This window comes from Protomyctophum bolini (genome assembly GCF_963924005.1).
Source record: "Protomyctophum bolini genome assembly, chromosome: 1".
Classification (NCBI taxonomy): domain Eukaryota; kingdom Metazoa; phylum Chordata; class Actinopteri; order Myctophiformes; family Myctophidae; genus Protomyctophum; species Protomyctophum bolini.
This window is the reverse complement of record NC_137862.1, coordinates 22,967,677-22,992,806: the sequence shown is the minus strand read 5'-3', so window position 1 is coordinate 22,992,806 and position 25,130 is coordinate 22,967,677. Positions and strand designations below refer to the sequence as shown.

The following is a 25,130-nucleotide window of genomic DNA, read 5'->3' as shown; positions in this document are numbered from 1 at the left end:
AATAAATTAATTACCAGCTGCATTTCTATTATCTGCGGGGGTCCGCTATAACTGGCTGTGTCAGTGTCAGTGTAGTAGTTTAGCTAGGAACCAAAACTCTATGGCGGAACTATTGTGTCGTCTATTAGTCGTTCGTTTCCGCCCAGACTTATTTGCAGTGCGCACATACGTCAGCCAATGACAAAACCAGCTGGGCTAGCTTTCACATCGATTATAGACTCAGCTTGCTATTTCATAGCAGCTGGTAAAAAGGCAGCGTACAACACTTTTTGTTTAGTTTTTCTTCTTACTGATTATTTGATCGTTGTTGTGAAAGGGGGCGGGATTGCGGCGCTAAATCGGTATAAATCAGGCTTGTATCATCGCGGAACACAGTGACACAGCGATAAGTTCATTAGCTTGTTTTTTTTCCCCTGATGTTATTCACCCCCCCTCTCTCTCTCTCTCTCTCTCATACCACGCAGACTGGGGTGGACATGTGAGTCCATATCTTTGCCATGGAAAAGTGCAGATCAGGTGTCTGTGTGGCATGACAGTCATCTGGCCTCAATAACCATTACTCACCGGCTGACACGCACGCACACACCGTGACGCATGCACGCAAACACACGCACACACGTGCACACACACAACCACACACACGCACTAGCATGCATACCAACGCACAAACGCACGCACGCACACGCACACACACACACACACACACACACACACACACACACACACACACACACACACTTTACAGTAAACAGACACTCACACTTAAGTTGACCTCATCCCAAAGTACCCTCTTAATTGTACGCAAGCATTCCCTGTAAATGTACTGTAGACACTGTGTGTGTGTGTGTGTGTGTGTGTGTGTGTGTGTGTGTGTGTGTGTGTGTGTGTGTGTGTGTGTGTGTGTGTGTGTGTGTGTGTGTTGCATAGTGAGAAGCTGTGTGGGAGGGCTATAGTAAGGTAGCAGCAGGTCAGCTGCTATGATCCAGCCTCCTCACTTTCACCGCATGCACCTACCCCTGGGCCCTGACTGGCTGGCTGGCTGGCTGCCTCACTGGCTGGCTGGCTGGATGGCTGGCTGGCTGACTGGCTGGCTCACTGGCTGGCTGGCTGGCTGGCTGGCTGGCTGGCTGACTGGCTGACTGACTTGCTGGCTGGCTCACTGGCTGCCTGACTGACTGACTGACTGACTGACCGACGGCCATCGTTAAAATGTACTTCGTCATGGTTAACCACGATGTGTTTTGAGATTGTAGATCTATTTATTTCACACTGTTTTGTGCTACTGACAAGGGGTCACACAGTGTGGTATCATGCCTATCTGTACAGGTCACACACACATCGTCACACAGTGTGGCATCATGCCTATCTGTACAGGTCACACACATCGTCACACAGTGTGGCATCATGCCTATCTGTACAGGTCACACACACATCGTCACACAGTGTGGCATCATGCCTATCTGTACAGGTCACACACACATCGTCACACAGTGTGGTATCATGCCTATCTGTACAGGTCACACACACATCGTCACACAGTGTGGTATCATGCCTATCTGTACAGGTCACACACACATCGTCACACAGTGTGGCGTCATGCCTATCTGTACAGGTCACACACACATCGTCACACAGTGTGGCATCATGCCTATCTGTACAGGTCACACACATCGTCACACAGTGTGGCGTCATGCCTATCTGTACAGGTCACACACACATCGTCACACAGTGTGGTATCATGCCTATCTGTACAGGTCACACACACATCGTCACACAGTGTGGTATCATGCCTATCTGTACAGGTGGCGGTGGCTCAGGGGTAGAGTGCCTGGATGGGAACCGCAAGGTTGCCAGTTCGAACCCGGGCTCCCCCAGAGTTACTGTCGAAGTGTCCTTGAGCAAGACACTGAACCCCTAATTGCTCCCGATGTGCTAGTTGGTGCCTTTCATGGTTTCCGCTGCCATCGGTGTATGAATGGGTGAATGTAATGCACAATCTATGTAAAGCGCCTTGGATAAAGGCGCTATATAAATGCACCATTTTACCATTTTTACAGGTCACACACACATCGTCACACAGTGTGGCATCATGCCTATCTGTACAGGTCACACACACATCGTCACACAGTGTGGCATCATGCCTATCTGTACAGGTCACACACACATCGGAGGGTCAGGGAACAGCTCACAGAACACTGCAGCTAGAACCACAGTTAAACCCATTAAAACAGGGAAATCATCTGTCCTTTTAGATTTTTGCATTGTCAATTAAAAAATAGCAGTGTATACAAACTTGCGTGTCACTTCGTGCTGCGCTGTGAGCATGTACATCTGCTATCTGCACACACGCGCACACACACACACACACACACACACACACACACACACACACCACCGCCAAACCACTCTTGGTTTTCCTTTGCAAAACCGATACTTGGTTAAACCGCTCAATGTCAATTTATCCACATCCACATATTTGCAACTCTTGAGAGTGAACGAAATGAATAGATCGTTTCACAGGATTAGCCTACAGAGGAAGCTATTTTCCACAGATTTGTCTATTAAACAGACTCTTCAATTAGCTGTTGACAATCCTGTAACACATTAGCCCGACATTGTATTTTTAGTTGGGGACAGGCCCCCAGGCGGTGACCCCCAGGCTCCCACAATACCCCCCGCCATGTGCACACACACACACACACACACACACACACACACACACACACACACACACACACACACACACACAAAAGCAAGAAAGAAATGTGCCTACAATGAACATTCCTTCTCACCGGGGCCTGTCCTCTCAGAGCTCAGCTCTTTACATCTGCAGCAGTTGTTCTCAAACTTTGTCATGTCAAAGACCCCCATATTGATATGTATTTGGCCGCGTTCCACCCATCTGAAAATGTTTTATCACAGGGACCTAGGAGAGAAGATTTTTGTAAAAAACGTAAAAGGACCACTTCCCCACTTTTCCCCACTCTTCATATAATTGGTCCTCACTAATGTTCATAATAAAATACCACTATTTGTGTGAGGTGAAACCTGACATACAACATAACAGGCCCGTTTCCATTAGCGACCAGTCACGATTGACTGCCCCCTAAGCCAATGGGAGTCTGACCCCATACTGCCTAAGCCAATGGGAGTAACCCGTGTAGCCAATCGCGTAGTAGCGACCTAGTCATCATTGTCTGCCTCCTAAGCTATGACACGCGCACCGTGGAAGTCACTGCAACGCGTGGAGTGGCTGACAACAGTGGCTCTAATGTTATGATCTAACTGTAGAGCAGGAAAGCCATAACAAAATATGGCAATACATACATTTAATCAACAAAAGAACGTTGCAAACAAACAAAAACAACGGCTGCGAGGTTGTCACAGAGAAACATACACGTTACCAAAAAAGTTAACGTTAGAAAAAAGAAAAAAAAAGAGGGACAGATTCACAACGGAGCGCTTGTTTCACCTGACAAATATGACTATGTCTTGTCATCATTTCTTGTTTTCTACTCAGTCCGTGTCTCATAGGAGGGCTGTGGGAAGTTCATAAATCCATCCACCAGTGACATCATCGTTAGGAAGATTTTATTTATTTTTATATTTAGATTTTTATTATCGTGAGAATGATGGCTTCGATTATCGCATTGCAACTTTTCAGGAATGGAAAGCCTGCAGTTTCTATTAGCTTGGATTCCCCATCGATGATGTCACTTGTGGACAGGTTTCTGAACTGCCCACAGCCCTCCCATGAGACTCAGACGAGTAGATTTTTTTGTGTTGCATTTTATCATGAACAAAGTGGTCCTTTAACGCTTAGTCAAGTGCTATACCCAGTACACTTTACTGGAGTGTTTCCAATTTTCAATACTTTTACATTATATGTATATGTGACTTTTACTTTTAACAGAGTATGTCTATACTTCTGCCATCACTGCACACACAGAGAGAACTGGTATTGAGTTCATTTCCGTGTTGTTGTTTTTTTCTGATGAACCAGCCAAAACTATGGAGGGCTTAGCCAAGAACATGAGAGGAGGGGAGAGAGGAATGTGCTAATTGGTTGTTGTCTGATGTGATGGATGATGGCTGTATTATTAGTATTCCAGGGTTACTCTGCGATCTGCTCTCGGCATCTCTGGTTAATGTTGGGGGGAAAAAATAAATGCATTCGGTTCAAAAGCCCTCCGATTTCCAGAGAGGCCTAAAAGCCTTCCTGTTCCTCTCTAACCCCTGGTTCTCCCGTCCCCCCCAACCGTCCCTCTTCATCTGGAGAGCGTGACCACCGGATGACAGCAGAAATATGATACATAACAGTTCCCACCACAGAGGAATAATATGCACACATTTGGCTCAGTATGACTTTGAATAATGTGCTTTTTTATTTATTTTTATTTCATCATGGTAAATGTAAATGTGAGGGTGTTTGTAAATGATCATGGTCGTTCCACCTTACAGATATACTAGAAAAGGTCGAGCCAGGTCAGGTATAGTATTGTGGGCCAGCAATGTCCGGATTTCACCAATCAGGATGGAATTTGGAAATTGGATGGATCTGTCTTGATCACTTGAACAAGAGATAGAGATATATAGAGATAATGTGTACCGATTTGTGTGATTTTTGGACAAAATGTGTAGGAGAAATATATAAAAAATTATGTTTTACAAAAATCTGTGTTCTGGTGGCGTTATAATAGGGCAATGTTAAAATGGTGGCATTTGACATCAGTCATCTAATCTTTAACCATTTAGTGGTCCCAGCTTGGCCTCAAGCTCAAAATACCTCGCGTTTGTGACGGATTCTGAGCTTGGATACATAGCGTGGATATATTTTTTATGCATAGACAGAAAAAGTACTGTTGCAACTCAGGTCAACTCAAGTATCAATACTGCAATATAGAAATACTGTAACAAGTAAAAGTCCATAAATACATGTACAAAAGTATTGGCATCAAAATGTAGCTACTTAAAGTATCAAAAGTAAAAGTACTATACAGAAGGTCCCATTCCAAGTTTTCCAATCTATAAAAATCTTTTGAAAATAGCTGACCTACAAGCGCAAAATGTGCTGCATCGCGACGCATTGTGAGCTTGTAGATCAGCTATTTTTTATAATTATGTTCAAAGTGAATATAGGGCTGAAGAGGTTAATGTACCGGTATGCATGTTAATTGCGATCAAAGGTTTGCAGAGTAACTAGTGACTAAAGTTTTCAGTACAGTACTTAAGTAAATGTAATTAGTTACTTCCCACCACTGGTTAACACTCCCAGCAGCCCCACTGTTCTGTTTTCCCTCTCTGTCTCCCCTCCCTTTTTCAAATGAACAATGAGGTCTGTTTCTTCTTTGTCCAGCTCTAGAGGCCTCTCTGCTGCTCTCTAGCTAAAGGAGGCTTTAATGGCTGCAATAACACTTTGGGGTTATAGCGCTCGCTTCCCGTAGCGGACAGGCAGACAGCTGAGCTCCATTCAGGGCCTGAGAGAAAGAGCTTTAATCCCTTCAGCCTCACTTTTGACTCTGCTGGCAGAAAATGAAGCGTGTGTTTGTGTGTGTGTGTGTGCGCGTGTGAGTTCATGCGTGCATGTGTGTGTGTGTGTGCGCGTGTGTGCGTGTGTGCGTGTGTGCATGTGTGCGTGCGTGCGTGGTGTGTGTGTGTGCGTGTGAGTCCATGCGTGCATGCGTGTGTGTTTGTGTGTGCGGGCGTGCATGCATGCGTGTGTTTTATCATTAATTTTAAGATATTTCAGAGAAACATTTAGACAAAGACCAGGACTAGGTAGGCTACATGCACATTGTGTAAACAATGGTAGATCATCAAGGGGGACCTTGCAAAACCCCTAGCCCACTTAAACCTTATTACAGAGTTCTGACGTCACTCGCTCATACCCTCACTGATGTTTTTCTCTATGGAGAATAACATTGGGTCATCTTAGAATCTTCTCATAAGAATTGTGGTCGTGGTTATTGTCAGGGAGGTGCCTCTGTATCGTTTATCTTAGTCAGTCGCTCATGGCAAAAATGTAATTAATTTGGCGGCGGCGATGTTAGTATTTTCTCACCGTCAGTTGATGGCGCTTCATATACTTATGAGGCAAACCGCTGAGCTCATTGTGTAGTTTGAAGGATTGGAGGAAGTTGATTTTTAACGCTTTCTAAAAGGGCTGCTTTTTGTACTGTGTTGTTGCACTGTGTTGTTGTACTGTGTGTTGTTGCGCTCAGCTAGTATGACTGATCTGAGATCTGTACTGTGTGTTGTTGCGCTCAGCTAGTATGACTGATCTGAGATTTTGCACGTCTGTATGTCGAATGAGCAGTTTCACAGATGTTGGCACAGCAGCCGCAGGTCATCCTGAGACACTCGTAAATGCTAGGGCTGTCACGAACCATTACAAACTACACATTTAAGTTAACGATTAATTGTCACACAAATATAAGCTTGTACATCTGCTATTTCTGCTTTTTTTTGTGTGAACATTTTTCACTATGGACACTATTATGACGATTATGACAAAATTGCTTTTACCCCAATTAATTGCGTTTAGATGATTATGTAATAATTGTTACAACCCTAGTAAACTAAACGTAAACTGAATAGAGTAAATATAATTATAATTTACACGGTCGATGGAATCCTATAAACACTTTTAGAAGGAGGGGGGAAAGGAATCAACATTCGCTATGTGTGGCCAGGACTGGTGGAAGCTGCACAGAGACCAAACCTGTGTCCTATATTGCAGTGCGTGATATATCACACTGTGATAGCATGGCTGTTTTGTTCCCCAGTGGGGATGAAATGTGTTTTTTGACGTTCTGTCTATCCCACGTCTCCCTCCCCTCTTCACAACATCTCGCCTAGACTGCGGTAATTACTGTAGCTTGCCTGCTACCTCCCTGAAGTGAGCACACACATGTGCCGTTTGCCTTCACTTCACACTATTTGCGTCGGTTTGTTGAGCAAGAGCATGTATTAGGTAATGTAGGTATCTACAGCATGCACATCGACTGCATGGAAGATATTTGTTGAGCATGTATACAGGTAATGTAGGTAGGCTACAGCATGCACATGGACTGCATGGAAGATATTTGAGCATGCATGACAAACTGACAATCAATAATCCCAAGCCTTCATTCACGTGCGCTATCTGTGTAGCTACCAAACGCTGCAAACATGTTATATATGGACTCTGCTAGCCTTGCACTTTACTGATTACCGGTATTCTTATTTAACACACACACACACACACCCACACATACCAAAAGAATCACACCAACGGAGCGGTGCAGTTTGTTTGTGTGCGTGTGTATGGAGTAGATAGAAGATATTCATCACTGGGGTGGCAAGGCATTTGTTAAAGGTGTCTGCCACCACAATGGATCTACCCCTGATCTAACCCTGACCTTGAGTTCAAGGACTCACTTTGCCCTTAGTGGTGATGCAAGCCTCTTTTTTTGGCTCCCAACCAAGCTCGACAACAACTTGTAAGAAGCTGTGCTGATCATTGACTTCAGGATTTAGGGTTTATATTTACCTCAGAGGCCATAGAGATTTTTATTTATTTAAATTTAAATTTATTTAAATTTATTATTTTTATATTGCTCATTTGAGCATAAATTACCATGAATTTCAATCTGCCCACCACATGGCATAACATGTTTCATCATTGGTACACGTGAAGGAACCAACAACATCCCTACACTCTGTGATGTCTGAAGAGGCATGCGGCTCCTTATCAAATGTATGGAGTTGCATCATGAACTTAAAAAGGCATGACATTGACATTTTCTTGGCATGGCTGAACAGCTCCTCTCGAGCTCATATTTTCGTGCATCCATGCACTTTAAAAAAGATCTAACACTCTCTCTCGGAGGGGAACAAAGTATTTGTTACATTGGAACTGACCCAACAGATACCTCGGTGCGTAGCTATGTGCATCATATGACGCCGGGATGTGATAGTCCCTTTGTAGAGAACAGGTTTATCTTGTTCTTCTGATGGGGGAAGACATGCACGGGCCAACAACGCTTGTTTGTTCAACAACGCTTCTTCCAAGTTTTTTGGATGAAAAAACTTGGCACGGTCCCCGGTCTGTTTTCCCCTACTAACTCCCCTAAATGGGTGCCGTCTCGCGCCAGCTTTGCCACGCTATATGATTATGTGAGATCTTAATTTCATGTGTGCAAACATGATCCCCCTTTGAAGCCCTGCTCAGAGGCAGCGCTCTCTCCGCCGCCTCACATCGACACCACCTCTATCTTGGCTCCATCTCTCATGTTTTAAACCACTATGCTACGTGCGGCTTCGAGCAGAGCCTGTTTAATGTCATCTCTAAGTGCTGACTACTTCATCATTATTAAAGGACTGGGGGGAAGAAAAGGAGAGGCTGCATCCAGGTTTACGCTGTGATGTGTTACTAAAATTACTAAATTTTCCGCATACTTATAGTGTTGCCATGTCCGCTTATTAGAAGTGACTTTGGGCTTGCCTTCATCATTGCTGTAAAGTCGCTTAGTTGCCGGTCGTGTTGTCTTTTGGGCTTTTTCCTGAAATGAAATTGCTTCTTTGGGCTTGCTGTCTAATGTTTAACCCAGTGGTTTTCAAACATTTTCATGTCAAGGAACCCAAAATTAATGTATTTGTCCACGAACCCACCCATCTAAAAACATTTTGTGCCAGGGACCCCCATTCAAGATGTGTGTTGTTATGTTTAAAAATGATTCAACATATTTAACTTTTTTCTTTTTTCAAGATTTGTCGACGATTGCAGATCTACAAGCTCACAATGCATCGCACCGTGCTGTTTTGTGAGCTTGTAGATTTGCTATTTTCAAATGGCAAATCGATTTGCAGTGTATGCATGATCATGCGGCTTAGCTGCTTCTTTTGGCCTTGTTTTTTGTAGACCCAGCAAAATCGCTCAAAATCTGGCAGCACTGCTTAGTTACATTAGTGCCACGTTAGCAAGCGACGAGCAGCTCTGTAAGCCTAATTTGTGTGGTAGTTAGGACTCCAGGATACACTGTGCTCCAGATTCCTGAGTTGTGCTTTGCACTGGTTCCTTTGAAACGGCCTCCTGAGTATCTCGTTTTACTCTTCTGGGGAGGAGGGGGATGGGTATTTCCTCTCCAGAGGTCCTGTGTGAGTAACACTACACCTATAAGTTAATTTGCAGGCCTTAAAGCTAATACGATTTTTTTTTTTACATCTTGGCTTTCAGCGCCAGGAGCAGCAGTTTGAGAACTTTTGAAATGCCACAGGCTAGTTGGCGGACTGTTTTCACAATTATGAAGTCATAAACATTGACGCTATAGGTGTTTTGTGAGGTTGTCCATAATCCAAACCATTTTATTTGACAAGTGTGGTATTATTTTCACATGGGTTCCCGAAGAGGAGCCCATGTGAAAAACAAACACTCCTGAAGGAATCGGACAGTGAGATGGACACTGTCCCGACAAGAGGAAACTGACTTTAGTTGATTATTGACTGTTTTGCCCTGACAAAGAACCTAAGTTACACCTTCATTCCTGCCCTATCTGACCAACTGTGTGCTGAATTTAAGTTGTCCATTCTTCAATAAATGCCCACGTAGGCAAAACTTGCTGTGTCTCCTGCCTTATCGTAGCTCAGTGGCGCCCACAATATATATATATATATATATGCAGGGTGTGAGCCTTCACAATAAAAGCATGCAGCTTTCACAAGTTTGCCCATAATAAAGACAAGGAAAAGGATTAAGAATTCGGTGGCATTTCACATTGCAAAAGAGCTATCCAAAATGTAAAAAAAATATATATAATAAGGAATTAATTTGGATAATGGTAATGGGATATTGTAAAAGTTGTTACTTTATTAATACCAAAGGTTTTTTTTTAAGGTTTGGACTTCGTTCCCAATAGGTAAAGTCTGCGGTTCTATGGTTATGGGCTGTGGCAATAATTTTGAAAAAAAAGAAGAAAAAAAGACAATAAAATAACGAAAAATATCTAAAATAGTAATTTTTTGAACTGTGAACTGAACTAGTTCATAAAAAAAGAATATCTTTCCCAACACACACCCAGTAGATTGGTGTTGTGATATGAGGCAGTCAGAGATCTCCACCTAGCAAAGATATTTGGCGGGGGTTCTACTCTGGGGCACTTTGACACATAGCCAGGACCGGGATGCTTTGACTTTTACAACGTTACACAACCTAGCCGTACAAGACTTCCAATAGCCTGCAGTAGTTTATAGTATAAACTAATAATTCAGACATTCTGTTGCATCTTTAATCGCATCATGTGACAATCAGCTTCCTTCTCTTGATTTTACCATGGCTATAGCTATACCCAATCATGATGACATCATCACACATCATCAACACAACTAAAGATATTTCCAGGGTAGATAACGCTGGCATCGTCGTATTGTAACATCATTTCTGGAAAAACTGGACACTTTATTGTGTCCAGTTATAACCTGATATTGTTATTGACTTTTAGAAATGTTATTTCTTTACTAATTGTTAATGTTATGGACAGTACTTTATTGTGTATTCTGTAAATGTCCATAGACAGACTCTCTACCCGGAAATGCAGTACCCCAAATGTTCACGCATTCTGATCTGGTCTATATACTGTAGTCTCTCAGTCAGTGTTGAGGTCATAATTGGCAGCATCAAAGTGGTAACTGTAGTATCAACAAGAACCTTATTTGTGCAACAGCACCATGGATAGAAGCCCTGCACTATTAAAAAGACACACTGCGAGTGTCAAGATGTTTGTATGTTTAATTCCTCCCGTGTTTATGACTCACCACTCACGTTACAAACTGTTTACAAAGCTTTGTGCGAAAGCCACAAGGCGAGCCGTCACTTTCCCCACGCCGGCACTACTGAGGAGGGCTTGGACTTTGGGAAGGCTATTGAAGGGAATGAAGGCTCTTCGTCTCTATAACCATCCAACAGAAAGGCGTTTTAGCACATAAACAAGCAGCCCTCTTCCAACACTGGGGACCACCAAAAACAAATTTCCAGACATGATGTTTAATGGTCTGAGGAAATCCCAAAGTATAAAAGCGTTTGGCTTTCAACGGCAGCCAGCTCCCCTTCACAGCGTCTTCAGGAGCTGGGAGGACGGGAGGATTGCGCTGCACTCCTCAGCTGTGTGTTTTCAAGTTGTTAAAGCCCCTTCACGGAAAGTGATTTATTGCTGGGTCCGTACACAGGAACACAGTGTGCCTGTAGCCATTTTAGCATCTCAGCTATGCTAAGTCGCGGGGGCCACCGGCCCGGCCTGCTTGGTTTGGCCCGGGCCAAACTACGAAACTACGTCAATGATGCGTCATAAATATATTTGAATGCCATTAGGCATTCGATTTTTTTTAAACAAAAATATTTTGTGTCTTCTGTTTTTACCAGTGGGTCCCCAGCTAAATTAGTTCACTGCCAGGTGATTAATCATAAATCATGAATTAGCACCCACTTCCAGCTTTTTTTCCCTTCATATTTCCTTACCTTTCAATTAATCACAGAATATTTATCTCCAGTCCACTACGATTGCACTCCCTGACCACTGTTACTCACGGAGCATGCACCTTGCTGCTCATTCGCAAAAAAATTAACTTTGTGAAGCGGTCCATGCGGTCCCCTGTTATCGTCCGTCGAAAATGCAATGGTGGTGGTCTGGTGGACGAGGAAATGGAACGATACAGAAAGGGAGATAGAGAGAAAGAAAATCAGAAAATCCTCTAACATGGGAGTGGATAGGAGCTGTGTTTTTGCGACGTGATTTCCTGGTCCCTGGCCTCAATTAGACTCAAACGTTGAATCAGAGGTTTGTGAAGAGCACTATCTATAGTCACAGTGTAAAAACTAAAAACACGAAACAAATCGCCAGAAGTCTTCTTTTGGCGGTATGGACTCAAAATCGTCCAAAGTTGTCATTGGCAGGGAATGAGCATCACAATCGTTTCAACCACTTTATCCATGTATACATTGGCTATTGAAAAATAGCAGATATACAAGCTACATCTGATATCCTTGAATTGTTTTGAGAAAATATCAAAAATGTTTGGAGTTTTTTGTAATAATTTAGTTTTTTTCTTTTTTTTACATAAATTCTCCTTGCGTCCTTGGCACAACCCATTTTTAGATGGGGGTCCGCGGCCAAATACATAATTTTGGGGGTCCTTGGCACGAAGAAGTTAAGCACTATTGGGTTCAAGTGGTTATCGAGACAGGAGGACGGATGGACGGACGGATGGACGGACTGACTGGCTGGCTGGCTGAGAGCTACAGAAAGGACTGGGAGGCACAAGCGAGGGAAGTGCTGGTCTGGCGGTGGGATGCAGTCAGTCCCTGTGGGACAACAGGTCTTAAGTACTACACCATCTCTGACTGACTGACCACCAGAAGGCTCCTTGGGTGTGGTCGCGTGTGCGCGTGTGCGCGTGTGTGCGTGTGTGTGTGTGTGTGTGTGTGTGTGTGTGAAAAATGCCAGGTGCCACTGACTGCTACAGCAGCAGAGAGAGAAACAGCCCAGCCAGAGCCAGGCTGGAGTTTGTTTGGTAGAGTGGAGTTTGGCAAGTTCAGACTAGAGCGCTCCCCTCAGGGCCTGACAGTCATCCTTACCCTTACACTCCAGACAGGGAATGATTGGGCCAAGAGTTGTCCTTGTTTGTGTTTGCGTGCGTGCTTGCATGTGTGCCATGAGTGTGTCTGTGCAAAAGAAAAGAAAAAAGTTCACATTAGAGCAGGAGTAATATGTGTTTATGTGGGATTGTGGGAAAGTCCCACAAGGCTCCTGGTCTCTTGCTCCAGTCTGCCTCCTTGCCACAGCGCACAGACTGACAATTTATACGCCGGCCGACGACAGCTCTGCCTGATCCTCGGCCAGCCAGGCTGGGGCACTCCGCTCGCTGGAGGCCGGCCCCTCTCTGGAGTTGCAGCAGTAGCAGCAGCAGTTTAAACGTGCAACACAGCACACTGGCAGCCACGTTAGAACTGGCACTCCCATCAGGAAAAATCTCATTAGGGGCCAGCAAACCCTCCCGCCCCGGGTACCCCCTCCTCAACACCACCACCACCACCACTGTAAAAACACCTTCAGGTCTCTGACGTTCAGGGCAAGGAGGGCCGCCGACGTGAGGCCGGGAGCCTACCGCTCATGTTAGGACCTGTTTGAGCTAGACAGGAAGGGGAAAGACAAAAAGAGAGATGGAGGAGATATATCGGGGAAAACGGTGGCACTCGGTTGTCCTTAGTGAAGTATAATATGCCCCACCAATTTGACCCATTATGACCTGAGGCCCGTTCTCACACTTTCACGATTTTTCACAAATGTTCCAAAATTGCCGATGTAACAGCATGGCACAAAGTGACCCGTGAGCTTGTATATCTGCTATTTTTGAATAGCCAACGCTTAAAATCTAAAATGGCACAGATGCTTTCCCGGATTGAATTAACCATGTCATTATAGGTAATGAAAATGTTTTGAAATTCTAACGAAACATTTCTGAAAAAACGAGCTTAACTACTTTAAACTCCAGCATCCATATTCTGTGGAAAACTGAAAATACACCAGTAATCCTGATGGACTGCGCTCAATAACGCATGGGGTTTAAGTGGTTAAGTACTCCCAAGGCAATCAATCCAGAATGAAAATTGTAAAGGCCTTTATTATTTTGGGGTTTGCCAAGATATGGTACACAGCAAAAATATGCTTTTTTACATTTGCAGTTGCATTGGGAGTTTAACCACGTCCAACCTGTCCTCATTTTGCGCATATCGAACATTTTCAAAATGTTCTAAAATCTTACGGTGCTGCGTGAAGGGTTGAAAGTGGCCAACAAGCGATGTCTGGAGGTCACTGGTCACTCACACGAGAGCTACACACACTTGGTGCTGGTGTGCAAGATAACACCAGGTCGCGGCAAACAGTACAGTACTGCATGCCACGGCGCTGCTTGAAATTTAAAATATTCAATGTACTTGCATGTAGCATGTATTGTACAGTGCTATATGGACCAGCGTTTCCTAAACAGTGTAGATCTGCTACTGTACGTTTGGCTTAAGTTCTCATCAGAATAGGGATGCCAAAACAATAAAATATTGGTCAATTGGCCAATCAGTATAATATTTTGTCAGGCTCTGGTCAGCACCACCATACATACCATTGAGCACTTGGAAAGACTTGCACATGCCATAGGGCTTACACTCTTATCTCTAGTTCATTACACAGGTCAGCCTGAGTCTCCCCACACACCCCCCCACACACACACACACACACACACACACACACACACACACACACACACACACACACACACACACACACAGATTGTTTGCTTATTTCCATGTCCATATTTACAGACCCTATAAGAGCAATGATGATTGGCTGTCTTTTCTTTTTTTCTTTCTCACAGATTGCCACCCGTCATTTCTCCACATCTAGATTAGCATTGCAAACATTGCCAGTCACATTACCTCACCCACATCAAAGGCGAGCCTCCTTAAAAGGCTCAGTGGAATATTAGCAGAGATTTACAGCCCTCATCTCTGCAGGCTTCAGAAACATGCTGATTTGAGCTGACCCTCTCTCTCTCTGCCTCTCTCACTCTCTCTCTCTCTCTCTCTCTCTCTCTCTCTCTCTCTCCCTTGCCTTCTTCTTTGTGCTTCATTTGAGAAGTTGCCCAACACTTTAATGACCCATTTACAAAACTTTTACACCTGCAAAGATAAGCTTTTCTTCTTTTTTTTTATAGCCATGGAGGCCAGCTATAGCTACAGGCCCTTCAGGGGCGCTAAGACCTCGCCTCCTTTCTCAAGGCGCCGGCATTTTATTGGCTTTGAAAAATATGTAACCAAGTGCAATTAGCATTTATCAGACTGTTTATCAAAGGGGGGGGGGGGGGGGGGGGGGCTGCAGATCAAGGGTCTATCAGGGTCTATCTGTGTACCAACACCACAAGCAGCTCCCGAAAACTGTTGTCAACCAGTGTTGCCATTATGTTATGCCTTGACTTTGGGTTTGTTACTTCCGCAAGCAGAGCGTGCAAGTATACTGCGATCGGCTGGGTATGTCTGTATGTCGGCGTACTCAACCGGACCACTGTTCTTGATGACGTAAATAAAGTACAGTTTCAAGGTTGGTATAAGGTCAATAAGGTGCATGCACGTATGTATCTATATCGGTGTCCTCCACCGGCCACTAGGACTCAGTGTAGCAGTCGTACCCAGACAGCAGAGAGCTCTAGGACTCAAAGCAGCAGTCGTACCCAAACAGACAGCAGGGAGCTCTAGGACTCAGTGTAGCAGTCGTACCCAGACAGACAGCAGGGAGCTCTAGGACTCAGTGTAGCAGTCGTACCCAGACAGACAGCAGGGAGCTCTAGGACTCAGTGTAGCAGTCGTACCCAGACAGACAGCAGGGAGCTCTAGGACTCAGTGTAGCAGTCGTACCCAGACAGACAGCAGGGAGCTCTAGGACTCAGAGCAGCAGTCGTACCCAGACAGACAGCAGAGAGCTCTAGGACTCAGTGTAGCAGTCGTACCCAGACAGACAGCAGGGAGCTCTAGGACTCAGTGTAGCAGTCGTACCCAGACAGACAGCAGAGAGCTCTAGGACTCAGAACAGCAGTCGTAGCAGTGGTGAGCGCACCTCATGGCACGCTCTGCTTGCGCACAAGTTGGCAGCTCAGCAGTCTGCATTTCTAGTTTTTTCTGTGAAGTCGATGGTAAATAATGGTAGGCCTATGGTTGCATTTTTTGGGGGTGCTTACGTCTGAAGTGTAGATGCTTATTTTGGCTTCCTTCCTGTTTAAAGAAGGAGAATTAATTAATACCTGTCAGTTAATGTGTTAAATGACCAAAACAAAGTTGGAATTTTGAGATATGCCCGATAGCAATGTGAATTGAGGTTTCTGCCCAACATTATTATTATAATCACATTATTTCCCTCCTTTTCCCCCACTTCTATCTACACGAAATCTCTTCACCCCAAAATAGCAGGTGGTAATTTTTCTTCTTTTTAATTTAATTTTATTTATTTATTTATTTTGTTCCACTTCCGAATCAACTTTTAGGGTTCTGAACCAAATCATTTTCCGTGGAAACACTCTGAACTGGTTCAATATTAGGCGGGACAAAATAACTGAACTGGGATCTGTTATTCTGAAGTTAATATTTAGATTTGGTCCTGGGGATACATCACATTTCTCTTTTGGGTCATGGGCTAAAAAAGTTTAGGAACCACTGCTCTACCACAGGCTTTTAAATGTCAAGATCTTCCCTTAACTCTGACAGTATACACATGGAACCAAATGGACCCGTTAGGGAGTTTCCATTTGTACACCGTCATAGTTACAGACTTGTAAGGGTCACTTGTAAGGTGCCCCCCCCTAAAGGGGCAGTCCTACCTCTGTGAGTAGGACTGCTCATGAACCCATAGCTCTGACTGGGAGAGCCCACATTCCCAAGAGGGAGCAGCGGATTGGAAAGGAATGGAGACGGCCTGTCACTCCTCCATGATTTACAGGTGGCGCCCGGCTGCCAAAAGTAACAAATCACCATGTTATGGGTCCTTTGAATTCAGAGTGAAGCTTGATCTCAAAGAATAGAGGGGCGACACAGAGAGAGCCATATAGAGCAAACACGACACACCTCATTTCTTAGGGCCTTTTGGGGTTAGCAACCGCAATAGGATACCTCTCCCCTCCGTGGAGGGAATGGGTGCGTTTGGGAGCCTTCAAACCTCCCCCCAGCCAAAGAGTACGGCATACTTCTGAGCTCATATGGGAATACTGCGTGTGTAATGCTGCGTTCCCACTGGCAGATACAAAATAAACGTTTATTTTTACTCAAATCTTTGCTCCTGGTGGTCCCTGGGCCTAGCACAACATATTTTTAAGATGTTGGGGGTCCACAGTTTCATTAATAATAATGAAATCACCGTAATACATGTTTAGCCACTTGCCCTGACATAAGCTCAACCCCTAACCACCAACCCGCCCCCCCCCCCCCCCCCCCCCCCACGTGCGTCCGTGAGTGGAAAGAAAAAAAAACTAAACCGAAAGAAAGCCAACGACCGAAAACATGAAGCTTGTTTAAAAATCACACCCGTGTGAACTGAGTGGTGCAGCTCTCCCCCCCCCCACACCTCTCTCTCTCTCTCTCTCTCTCTCTCTCTCATTAGCAGGCAACATTGCAGCACTATCCCTCTCTGTTTCTGGCACCCCCTACTGGTACCCTATAGTCATATACTCGTGCTCATGACCACATGCCACACACATGGGTACATAGGTGTACACGGACCTTGCTGGTTGTAGGAGTGGTTGCACCAATCAAATAAGGGGGGAAGTGTCCTCCTTAGCGGGGAGACAGTGTGTATAGTGGTCTGGGTGGCTTCAGACACCAGTCTCAAGTGCTGCAGAGCGTGGGACAAACAGGGTTTGACTTAAGAAGCCTGTAACCTGGAGAGTAGGGCTGTCAGAACGAATTTCATAATATGAAAGAAATTCGAATATTAAAAAATATATATATATTCGAAAGCTAAAATTGCCATTCGAATGGAGCTTTTATCATTTATTAATTCTATTTTATATTTTTTATTTTGTTTTATGTTATTTTATCCGCTCACTAAATTTATTGAGTAACGAATCTACCGCTGTGAAATCTCCCCGGCCGCTGCACTGCATGTGAAAAGGTGCACGTCCGGTCACGTCGCAGAAGAGGTCATTGATTGGCTAACGTAGGGCCAGATTTCAGGGTAAGCCAATCAGAGACAGTCTACAGGGTGGGCGGGCTTACTGGCTGTTGTAGTACATTTAGTCACAGACACACAAACCCTTGTAACACATACATAGATACTAGTATACTACGCAGACAGAAATCGCCGGTAGAACGAAAATCATAATACAGTCTCACGACGCAACTTTATTGCACATCTGTGCTTGCCTTTCATCCACGCTTCTATAGCCTTTTAAATCTCATTTCCCATCCACGGGCACAAGCAAAGTGATATCAGCATCTTCCACCCGATCTGTGGTGTTGTTTCTGACGAGGGTAGCAACTAGTTAGCATGGGAGCTAACATTAGTTTAACTCTGGTCGATATCGTTAGAAGCCAAGGAGTCCTCCTTAATAACACACTCGATGCTGCGTTTACACGGGCAGACACAGACGAATGCTAATATAATTTGGAGCAGGCCGAGCAGCTACTGTACATGTCTGTTTGCATCAACATGTTGCTGGCTTCACAATGAATGATAGACTTTGTATCGTTGCGTCTGCCCGTGTTTAATGGTCAGGATTTCACTGTCCACAGCAGGCAGACCTGTCAAAACTATGTACTTCCCAAAACTCACAAGACATGCCAGCCACGTGTATTATTATAGGCTAAATATGAGCTAAAATAAACAATGTAAATATTCGAATATTTTCGAAAATTACAAATAATTAAGCAATGAAATTCGAATTGGATTATAGAGGTGAACTGACAGCCCTACTGGAGAGCAGTGAGAAAGTGGCAGGCTCTTCAAGGCAACATCATCATCATCATTATGTCACTTCTGCAGTCATTCTGCTCAACCGTATAAAGCAGTGTTTCCCAACAAACTATACAATACGCTATATTATGAAATTGATAAAACTATGAAAACCTTTAAACTTGCTAAGCGTTATACGTCTTTAATGCATTATAAACATACTTAGGATGCACTGTAATCTACTTCTAACACTGTATAATTGTATAACGAGAGAACAATAAGCAATGCAGGGATCAATGCCTCTATAGACAGGTGCTCTGTGGTGACAAAAAATTATAATAATCAAAGAAGTACTGCTTAACTCCAAAGTGGTGTGGACTGCAGACTGGCAAAGAAAATAAATCCTGAATACTCATACTGTATACTTGGGAAGAATGTTTTCCTTTTTTTGTGAAGAAAAGTTACATTTGACCCATAAAAATGCGGGTCCGTGACCCAAAAGTGGGTGTCGGGACAGTGTCGTATGTTTAGGAAGCGCTGCGGTAGGTGGCGGTTAGGTTCCGCTCAGACTTGTGTGTGAGGTGACCGACCATAACTTCTTCTAAAGATGGGAACCCGACTGACCTCAACACCAAGGTGGCCTGCTCCTCATGTGAGCCCCCCCACACACACACACACACACACACACACACACACACACACACACACACACACACACACACACACACATGCATACGTACGGCATGCCACAGAGCAGACATCCTGCCCGCCACAAGCCACCACCTCTAAACATCCCTCGCCATCTGACCTTTTAACTGCAGACTTTAAAATCCTCTGTAATTATAGACAACTTTTCAACTTAGCGAGTAAACATACTCTCTGCAGAAATAGACACTTCAACTACTGTATACGAGCGCGTTGGTACCAGGCAACGGCACGGTTTCTATTCATAGCTGGAGTGGAATTAGTGGCCTGTGTCACTGCTTTGCTCTAATGAACTTATGGTACAGGTTCTCAACCTGTGGGTTGGAACCCCCAGACCCAGATGTATAGGTTCTCAACCTGTGGGTTGGAACCCCCAGACCCAGATGTATAGGTTCTCAACCTGTGGGTTGAACCCCCAGGTGGGGGGTCCCCAGATGGGGGGTCCCCAAATGTCAGTGAAGTGACAATTTAAGGACATTTAAGACCTTTTTAATACTGTACATACGAGTCAATGTAATCCCTCAACTTCTACAATTCCAAGTGCTTATCAGGGTGGGGGGTCCCCAGTTCAAGTGCTTATCAGGGTGGAGGGTCCCCAGATCAAGTGCTTATCAGGGTGGGGGGTTCCCAGATCAAGTGCTTATCAGGGTGGGGGGTCCCCAGATCAAGTGCTTATCAGGGTGGAGGGTCCCCAGATCAAGTGCTTATCAGGGTGGAGGGTCCCCAGATCAAGTGCTTATCAGGGTGGAGGGTCCCCAGATCAAGTGCTTATCAGGGTGGAGGGTCCCCAGTTCAAGTGCTTACCAGGGAGGAGGGTCCCCAGATCAAGTGCTTATCAGGGTGGGGGGTTCCCAGATCAAGTGCTTATCAGGGTGGGGGGTCCCCAGATCAAGTGCTTATCAGGGTGGAGGGTCCCCAGATCAAGTGCTTATCAGGGTGGGGGGTTCCCAGATCAAGTGCTTATCAGGGTGGGGGGTCCCCAGATCAAGTGCTTATCAGGGTGGAGGGTCCCCAGATCAAGTGCTTATCAGGGTGGAGGGTCCCCAGATCAAATATGATTATTTTGGCGGGTCCCCAGTTCAAATTTGATTATTTCGTGGGGTCACGGTCTGAAAAGCTTGAGAACCACTGGCAAATATGTCTCTACCAATACACAGACATACTGTATACAGCTAACACATTCCTCTACAAATACAAGTACAGAGGCATAAAGCAGCATGCACGCACGCACACATGTACGTACGCGCGCACACACACACACACACACACACACACACACAGTGTGTCAATAGTTCATGCAGAAATTGCCCGCTAAAATTTAAATCCAGGAAACAAGATTTAAACCAGGCAAAAGAACCAAGACAAATTCCTGTTCTCTTCACATAATCCCAAGCCCAAGGATGTAGTCAATGAGCACATCACTTTTCGCTGGCTTCAAAGCCCCATAAAGAATGTATGGTGGCTTGATCATCGGATTGGTCTTTGAAGCATCAAATATGAATCGGCACAGCAAGTTTGTTCCACTTCCAAGCGCTCCAGGCAAACTCATGTCTTTCTTCTCCAAAGGTTGCGGAGCGGAAATACAAAGGCTATGGAGATGTAAAAATAAAAAAAAATTAAACAAAAAGAGACCGACGCCTGAGAATGGGGTGCTGGGGAAAGGCACACAGGATACGTATTCCCCTTTTTCATTACAAACATGCGTTCCATGTCATATACTGTATGTCACGTTGCTATGGTAACCAGGTGGACCATGCAGGTTCGTTCTCACGAAGACGAGGGGGGGGGGGGGGTCGCTGAAGTTATACTTAGTTGCGTGTGGCACATTTGTATATGTATACATGCCGGGTGTGTATGTACGACGTTGTACGTCTGCATATTTAGTCAATGCGGCCGCAGGTCGCATTTACCATCAGATTTCCCATCAGTGTGTTGGTTGGTTCATGGTTGGTCACCCAAAGCCCCCATATATGGTGCCCATGTCTCGTGACATCATCTGACATCATCAGGGATGGAGATGTGGAGACCCTGATGTCATAGTAAATGCGACCTGCTGTCGCAGTTAAGCCCATATATGGAGATCCCTGATGTCAACAATATTGGCCAGCAACTCTACATCGGACCTCAAACCTCAAACCCTTAGATATCCATATATGGATATATGTCAGAACCTGTTCTGACATTCCATATGTTGATCCATCCATCCTTCCTCTTTGATGTCACCCTTTTGACTTAAACCTGTCCATTCAAATTTCAAACTCTAGATGGGCCTGCCCTAAAGTTATTAGTGCAGCCGCCCAATTATATTGCAATACTGCAAGTCAACAATTGTTGCGATTCAATATCACTATCGTATTTTTTTCTTAGTTACTTTGTCCTTTTTTATATTAGAACATTTTAAAACAATTATAAACAATATAAAACATGAATCATCAGATTTTAAATATTGTGGCATTAAAAATCACAATATTTGAATGAATCGCTTGTTTTTGCCCACCCCTAGTCTTCATTATTATGTTACTCTTCTGTACTGTAATTCTATGCCTGTGGTTCCAGTCACATTTCAGAAGGACCTGTCTCAGCTGTGTGTCTGGTGAAGCACTCTTCACCTTAGAGGTAACTGCGCGTGCTCCGACAACATGACTAATGGCTGGAGGGGTTAACTGTCAGTTCAAACGGCCCTCAGGGGCCAAACGCTGCACGGCGGGCCCCTGCTCCACTGAAAGCCTGGCGGGGTGGTGTGGTGTGGTGAGCTCCTCTTTCTTTGGAGTCCGGGACTCCAAGCTGAGGATAAACAGGAGAGAGAGGGAGGGAGGGAGGAAAGGTCTTTCCTTTCAGCCATCACCTCTGTTTGGCTTTCCCCTCCACCGAAAACATCCCACCCTTTAACAGACAATCCAGACCGGCTTCAGCCCCCCGCCCACCCCCCCGGCCTTCCCCCGCCCACCCCCCCGGCCTCCCGGCGGGACCTCTGTGTAAAGTAGGTGGGAGGCGGCACAAAGCTCTCCCTGCTTTGTTTACCCAAACCCACTTCCACTGTTCCCCTCGCTCTACCTCAGGTGGCCTGACGAGAACCGGCCAGAGAGGCTTCCTAACGGTGTTGCCATGTCCCCTTAATGTCCGCGTTTCTTTTTTCCCTTCTGTGTAGTATTCTTTAAAATATTGGTAGTTGTGTTGGGCTCGGCTATTGTTGTTTAAACCAGTGGTTCTCAAACAGTTTCATGCCAAAGGCCCGTACATTTATATTTGTCCACATACACACATCTGAAAATATGTTTTGTGCCAGGGACCCCAATGCAAGAATTGTGTTTTTACAATGTTTCATATCTACAAGCTCACAATGTGCAATGTGAAGCTTGTAGATTGGCTATTTTAATATAGTCTTAGACTTAAGGTTTTGATACTATAGTCATTTTGCTGGGGACACCCTGTGTGTGTGTGCGTGCGTGAGACCAGCGGGTGGCGGATTTAGCCATGGTTGCCGTGGGTAACCGCAGGTTTAGGGTGGATTTGGGTCAATTCAATATATTATAAATTAATATTGGATAAACCGCGGGTGAAATAATGCAGGAAATAAATTAATGGCATCTATCTATATGCTTATTATAGCTTTTAAAACGCACAAAATCTTTGGCTTGCGTGCGTTAGTATTTTAATTACATCATTTTCCATGATCTGGCACAAATTAGCCGCCTATGAAGTTGGGTCCTCCTTGCACAACAACCACACAGTCACACGGTCTCCTATACAGGCAGCTACGCTAAAGTTGCTAACAGGCAGCTAGTGAGTCTGAGATAAAGTTAAAACTAAGTAAAACAGAAGGGAGAGTGTGGGACTGGGAGTGATTAAGTTCTTTACCCTGCCGATGACCGCTGTATATGCTGTATGAAAATACGTTGCAATGTGAGAACGTGGACGGCGTGTTACCATGGAAATGGATATATAATTGTGGTCGGATAACGGGCGGATTATAATTATGCACACGCGGATTCGGGTGACAAAAAAGCTCATCCGATGATCTCTAGTGCTGGCGTGCGTGCGTGCGAGCGAGCGAGATCATGCAAAGTCGCTTCTCTTGGGCTTGTTTTCGTAAGACCTGAGAATCTGGCAGCACTATGGCAGAGTAGAATGAGAAAGAGAAGTGGCAACACTCGTCATGGAAGCCTGGACGCACTGTGTGTGTGTGTGTGTGTGTCCACTTCCTCTGCTTAGGAAAACAAATAGAGCAGCAGCAGGAGATAGCTGTGGCTGTCAGGCATGATAAACCGATACCAAGTGCTGCTGCACATGCCTGGATTACGTGCGTGCGTGCACACGTAGGCTATGCGTGTCTGTGGTCACGTGTGCGTGTCTAAAACTGTACGCGCGTATGTGCCGTCACGAGAGCAATTTTATGCAGATGTTGATCTCATCCTACATATTAAGACTTGCTGCTCGAGTTGTACTATTCAGCTGCTCGGCTGCTCGCTGAGCAGGCCGGCCGGAGCGCAGGCCGCAGGGGGACCTGATAAACAAACAGGAGAAAATTATTCAGGACTTAAACACTTAAACACCCACTTGAGCGGAGCCTTTTAAGTGGGCTGATTAAAACGGGCATGCGGCTCGGCTCCCATTGGAGAGCTAGCAACGGAGCCAAGCGCCACCACGGGCGATCAAGTCTCTCTCTCTCTCTCTCTCTCTCTCTCCCACAATCCCACGGCCTCTCTTCCATATCGTCGCTGTCGGCGGCAGAAACCTCTTATCTCCGTATTCTATAACTTTCCACCTTTTAAATTAACTAATACTACAGTCGCTGTAGCATGTAATGTACAGCGTCTTGCACAAAAGCATCAAAAGTAGCAGATCTGCAAGCTCGAAACGTGCCGCAAAACTTTTGAATTTGAATCCTGAAAAGTAACACGATGAATTGGACATATGAGTTTTCCACCCGACAGAGACCATATAATCTCATGGTCCTCGGTCACTGGCCCGTACCACAACTGTTTCTACTCTCTCTCACCACACGTTCCCACTCTGCTCTGGGAGATGTATAATCCAAAGGATTCTTTCTACGTTCTTTTTGGTTCCCCTCCATACAAAGCTATTACGTCGTCATATTTCATAATAATAATAATAATATCTCAAATTTATAGTGCTTTTCTATAAGTACCCAAAGACATGGGGGAGGAGGAGCAAACGGATTTACATATTTACAGAATAACTGTCAACCCCTGCATCGCTATTCTGGGGGGAACATTCGCTCATGTTGCAACGAAAAAAGGGAAGAAAAAGTGATCCAAGTACAGTTGTAACTCAGGTGTGTTTCACTAAGACTTATTGGATTTAAGAGGTTCATCATCATCATCATCATTGGAGTCCCCCCCCCCCCCCCCTACATTGTTCAAATAACTCAGAAATGACACGAAACATAAATCCCCAATTTCCAAAATTCTATAATGTTATATGATATGCCACCACTTCAAGGCTCAGCTGAGTGGTAAATCTTCTCCGTCAGCAGCATGGGTTTCAATGTCTCTGAGCTTGGCTGTGGAAGTATTTATAATGCGTGCGTGTGCGCGTGCCCGTCAGCCGTGTGAGCCACTTCACACTTTCTGCTTTTAACCCCTTTTGCCAAAAAAGGGAATAACACTCCTCCTCAGAATTCAACCCTTTGAATTATATTTTCAAAACAAATGGCATACTGTAAGAGTATCTTCAGTACAGAACAAACACGAGAGAGAGAGAGAGAGAGAGAGAGAGAGAGAGAGAGAGAGCAGAAGGGAATGCTTTGAAATGATCAGCGACTGTCTATCTGTCTGTCTGTCTGTGGGTCACTCCTCTCTTCAGTGAGGAGGAGGAGGAGGGAGATATTTGGGAAAACAAAGCGCAAATCTCAGCTGCTAATCCTCCGGGATTCAGAGCACATTCAGACGCCTTTGATCTCCAGAGTGCATCCGGACAGCCCGTTCCAGACATACTGCAACAGCA

At 44.9% G+C, this 25,130-nt stretch overlaps 1 protein-coding gene across 1 annotated transcript in view; it reads right to left on the bottom strand.

The window, feature by feature from the left end:
• The window catches only part of nkd1 (NKD inhibitor of WNT signaling pathway 1), a 56,764-nt gene that overhangs the window by 21,653 nt on the left and 9,981 nt on the right, over positions 1-25,130 (bottom strand). The window lies entirely within an intron of this gene.